Source organism: Lathyrus oleraceus, chromosome 7 (genome assembly GCF_024323335.1).
Source record: "Lathyrus oleraceus cultivar Zhongwan6 chromosome 7, CAAS_Psat_ZW6_1.0, whole genome shotgun sequence".
NCBI classification, from domain to species: Eukaryota; Viridiplantae; Streptophyta; class Magnoliopsida; order Fabales; family Fabaceae; genus Lathyrus; species Lathyrus oleraceus.
The window spans coordinates 107,532,348-107,538,299 of NC_066585.1; positions in this window are offsets into that span (position 1 = coordinate 107,532,348).

A 5,952-nucleotide genomic window follows, 5' to 3' on the forward strand; every position below is an offset into this window, starting at 1 on the left:
ACCATGTTACAATTTCCCATAGAAGGTCAGGTACATCCCAGAATCCCTCCAAACTCAAACTGGAACACAGTTGGCGTTTTTGGCCTTTTTAAGAAATTACCGGTATAGATACCTACAACTGGGAAGAACTCCTTCTCTCCCATATATATAACCCCACTATCCGGTACTTCATCCGCATCTTGCAAAACACAATTTTTGGAAGACCAAACAACAGCAAGGTCAACTCAAAGGAGCTATTTTTCCTCCAGTGCGTTTTCGAACCGGATACTCAGGTAAACGCCGCCTCTTTTCTCTTTCATCATATCCGCACCTTATGTGCTAGAGGCCGGCAACCCTTTATAATTGGTGGATTAATAACCTCCATAGCACTTGGCCTACACCTAGGGGATAGACTCCAAACTTTAGAATCCCTACCTCCCCTGTCTATGGATATCAGCTATTGCCGCTCCAGCCGCCTGATTAAAAACAGAGTCGGCGGAGGATATTATCTTATGGTGAACAACCAGGCTGTCCCAAGCGTTGTTCTACCAAACATCGCCCTAACTGATGTCACAAACCCCGACCGCCACCTCTACGATCTAAACGCTCCTGAAACCACCGAGCCTTTACAAACAAACCCACAAACAGATGAGTTTGAAGAAATGGAACAAGGTGATCATCCTCCTACACAACATTCAGCCCCGCTCAACCCTTCCAGTAATGCAGCCGGCCCATCCTCCCAACGTCGTCGACGACGAAGGCCTGCGACCAACGACGACATTATGGATGCTATCGATGGAATGCAGGCACAGAATACAGAGATGATGCAGATGATGCGTCAAATGCAACAGCAACAGGACGCTCGGAATGCCATAACCGACCAGCGGTTTACTGAATTGTTCAGCAGGTTCGACAACTTAGACATACGTCAAAGATCACCAGGTCCAAGAACCAGAGGCGGAAGGCAGCCTTAGTTGTTATTTTCTTTTGCCTTTCCATTTTGTATTTCCTTCCCTTAAAACATTGAGGACAATGTTCAGTTTAAGTATGGGGGGGAAACAATATTCTTCCTATTACCATTTTTCAAGTATGTTATTTTCCCTTTTCATTGTTATTTCCCTTTCTTATTATGAAAAAAAAAAAAAAAATTATTATAATATATATTTATTTTAAGTCAAGTCCCTAGTGTGAAAAATTCTTATTATCTATTCCCCTCAATTTTCTTGAGCCATAACAAAAAATTTTTTTAACACACCCAATAAGTATAAAGGTTGCTTACTTTATAAAATTTGAGTGAAATCAAAACAAAATCATTACCATAACAACGCTCTGAGAACCTCAATATGTTAGATCAGGATAAGTACCTATTATACCGATTCCTTGAACTTTTAGTTCTATGGCAACCCCAAGTAGTTTATACAGAAGTCAGCACCATCTTAATAGCAAACTACGTGGAGGGCCGATGAATATAAGTGAATGATCCCCAAAGTAACCTAAGATATATAAATATATCAAGAAATGCACTAAGTAAATTAGGTGATCCTTACCAGATCATTTAATCTAAAGGCTGCAGATCATGCAAAAGCACAATACGAAAGATCCATTATGAGTTGGTTCAGTAGGAATCTGGTACTGAACTTGGTAGGCGGACTACGGTTCGATCCCCCGCAATTTGCAATGGACTGAATAATGAAGTTATCCGACTTATGTACCAGAACTTCTAGCTAAAAGCGGATCATAATCACTAACCGGTTACTCCACTATGTGCGCGAAAAGATAAAGGGCTTAATGTGATTTCGCTAGAATGAAAACGGGTAAAATAAGACTAAAGGAACCAGGATAGCTATCATAGGGTACTTGAACTGATTTGCATAAGGTAGGGTTATCTAAGTTGTAACGGTAGTTGTTGATGTCAAGATTAAACTCAAGTCCTCCTAAACAAAAATCCATTTGCAACCTAGTACGAATTGATGTGTGCTTTGAAATTTCATCTGGCTAAAACTTTTAACAAGTTCTATACTGAATTTTGCTTGAGGACAAGCAAAGATTTAAGTATGGGGGAGTTTGATAACACGAAATTATATCACATTTTAAGACTTAATTCTATTAGATTATATTATCATTTACTTTAGTTTATCTCATTTTATCAGATATTATGCAGTATTTCCTTGCTATTTATGTCAGGTATCCATTTTGAAGCAAAAGTGAAAAAGGGAAGAAAAGGAGGTGTAAAAAGCAATAAAAAGGAAACAAATAACCAAGACCAAGCCCAGCCCAAAGAAAGCGCACGTTGCTCCTGTGACGGGCGTCACAAGGGTTGTGACGAGCGTCACGCGAAGTAGCCTTGTGACGGACGTCACACATGGTGTGACGAGCGTCACACCAGTCCACTAGCTTTTTGGCGCAAGTTACGCTCTCAGAAGAATGGAAGTAACGTTGAGGACTTCGTGTCCTATTCCCAAGCCATGTATTTAGCTATGCTGAAGACTCGTGGAAAAGAAAAAGGCAGTTAGTAGCACTACTATAAATAGCTACCTTAAAACCTAAAAGAAGTCTCCTCTCTCTGCCGTCTACACACACCGAAGCTCTGCCAAATTTTCTTTTCACGCCTTTTGCTTATTTTTCTTTTCTTTTCCAGCATTGTTTATTTTATTTATTTCTTTTGCAAGCTTTACATTCTTTTTCCCTTGCAAATTTACCTTTCCAATTTTAACTTTTAGATATTTTTTCGCATAATAGTTTCTACACCGGAAACTATTGTGCAACTTTATACTGGATTTAACCTTACGTTATATTCCAGTTTTATTTCCTTGATTTAATTTACTGTTTAATTGAAGAATCCAAGAACAAATCCTACCGGCTTGTGGTGGAGTGTTCAAGACCATTGTATTACGCATTCAGGTTCTTTAATCGTTATTTAATATTTTGTTTTATTATTTATCTATATTATCTGCCTGGAATGAGTCTGTTTATGCACGATATAAATTCTTATTCATTTAGCATGTCTGGCTAATTTGCCTAGGTATCGGTATGTAAAGTAAGCAGAATAAGGGATCAAGACTGAGTCGGTCTATCTAAACTTAAAATCAAAATCAATCTTTTTACGGTTTCAACTTACAGGTTTAATAACAAGATTTTTTACAAAAGTAAAAGACATAAAGAACTTAAAATCAATAGAGCGAGAGTTTGAGATTTTAACTGGACAGTGTAAGTTAGGCATTAATTCTAGATCAGGGCGAGAGCAAGTTTTAGAGTTAATTAAATTCTGACCTTTTCCAAAAAGTATTTTTAAAGATTGAATGTGAGGACGAGAGTTAAGCATTTGGATTTAATTATATAACCTAAGTCAACAGAGCGAGAGTTTGAGATAAGGGTGTTTAAAACGGTCAGTATTTTCTTAAAAAGAGTTTCTGCAACTTTATTGTTTTCAAAATATGGTTTTTGACTTAATTATAAGTGACAGCAACATTAATATAAAATCATGGTTTATTCAACAGAGCGAGAGTTTGAGATAGAACCTTTAACCAATAAAGTTAACCGAAACGATTCATTTTAAAACTAAGAAACCGACAAAGACTTGATTCCCTAGTTTTGACGAACTACATACCGATATCCGTCTTATTAATATTTAATCTAGATATTAGTTTAGCTCTTAGTTTTTCCCAAACAATCAAACATTTTCACCTTAGATTTACGTAGTAACCTTAGATAACGGTATATCGATTCATAAGTCCCTGTGGGATCGATATCTTTTAAAACTACGCGATAGAACTGTGCACTTGCAGTTTGTATCCCATTCTCGACTCACCCAGTCGAGCGATCACTGCCATTGATTGTTCTTCAAGAGGTAAGAATTTCACATCTCTTAATTCTTTGTTTCATTGCCATAATCTTGTAGTGTGTGTTCTCTTGATCATTCTGATATAAAGATCTTGAAAAATGGTGCAATATTCATGGAGATATGTTAGTTTAAAATTTGATGTTCATAGATGTTTTGCTTCGATTTGCATTGTACATTAAGAATTAGGACTAATAAATGTTGGATTCATGATCTACATGCAAAGACGAGTCGATTGGTATATAGATTGCAAAATTCTGCAAAAAAATTCATGAGCGCGAATTGGTGAAGAAGACGGTGGAAACCGCCTTGGTCCACCGTCCCACACTGTAGCGTTGCCGCCTGCTAGGGTTTCTGGTTCATGCATTCGTGTGTACTGTTTGGACGCTCATAACCTTTGCGTCCCGTGTTCGATACCTTCATGCGTGCGTTTTTTTCATTTTTTTCTTTTTTCCATCATTAAACCAAACGACAACGTTTGGTATGCCATGCCTTAAACGACTGTGTTTTACTGTAGCGCGCCCATAGCTTAAATGTCTCCAGTTCGATCCATGCTGATGTAATTTCTAATTTCACATTCATTTCATATTATTTCCATGCTTCAAATATTATTTCCTTTTATTTTCATGCTCATTCAAAAATTTGATAAAAAATAGCATGTTGATCCAATTAATCCCCAATTTTTTTCTACATGATCCTTGGGATGTCTAGTATTTTTGTGGTGTGATTTCATGATTTTACCATGTCTGGATTTTTAATTGTGTTGGCTTCTTTGGACATGTATGCAAATGTGACATGCTTCATTCATTCTATTGTGAAATGCTCATACATTGGCCAATTAATTTGAAATTTGGTATCCTGATTCCCAACATGTTGCATGATTTTTGAGGCTTGATTGTGCATTTTTAGTATTTTTCCTCGCTGTTTTATACACATGGATGTATGGTGTGACAATGTGTGTCACACAATTTGATGTTGATCTTATTCATTTTCATTGCCTTGCCAATTGAGCTTCCCTGATTACAATTTTTGGCATGATGATTGTGCTTGACATGTTGTATGCTCATAAAGAGTTTCATGATTGTTTGAGTCATTTCTGTTTTAATATGGAATTTTGATTCTTGATGACCAATTGTGTGCCTTGAAATTGCCTTTGCCATATTTTGCTCATGTGATGACTTTGCTTAATGCTTTTGACTTGGTCTTTTTTAGGACATGTTCATGATAGATTAAATGTGCTGCATGTTGAATATTGGTTGCTGTTTTGACTTTTGGCTTTGCCTTTGACTCTAGCCTTGGTGCTAGTGGTTTGTACTCACTTTTTAAGCTTTGTATTTCAGGTTCAAGCTTCTAGCCCTAATGATTGATGTAATCTCACTTCATGAGATGCAAATTACTTTGTGCACTAATCCTTTGTGTTGTAGGTTCATGGAGTGTGGTGGAATCACTTGAATTCTTGAGTCATAAAGCTTGACTTGTGTGCATATTGAGTTGTAACACTGTGGACTGTTGGTTGTTTGTCTGAAAATAGTACTGATTGTTTTGACTTTCTTACAGGTGCTTTAGCCACTTTAACTCATTGCTTGAGTTTCTTTGCTTGTGGTTGGCATACCACTTAGGTAATCCCTCTATTCTCCATGTAGTCTGGAAGCCCTGTCGTTTATGTTTGGCAGGCATTTGGCTGAAGTCCTCCTTAAAAGGCAATGACTGTGTTTGTTTACTTTTGTGCCTTGTACTTCAAGTCCTCCTAAGTGAAGAGGCAATTGGCAGATAGAAGGGGCTAGTAGCCAGTCCCCTACTATTCAGTTGAGTCTTTCATCTTGCTCACACTACGTGCTGATGCATTTTGAATAAACACCCAAGATCCTTGTATATAGAGTCAGTCAAGTGGAGTAGAGTCCCACATTCTGGACTCCCACGTTTTCATTGATTGAAGCTCACCCAGGCCCGGGTTAAGAGCTATGAGGTCTTACCCTCATTACCTTTTCATCTGCTCACCCTGACGGTCAATGTCAGTGGTTAAGAGCCCTCAGATACCCCTTCCAGTTGGCTTGTTTGTCGACGTTGATATGACCCCTTGACTAAAGCTCAGCCTTGTATGAGCCGCTTGTTTGCATATAGCATGTGATACTTGC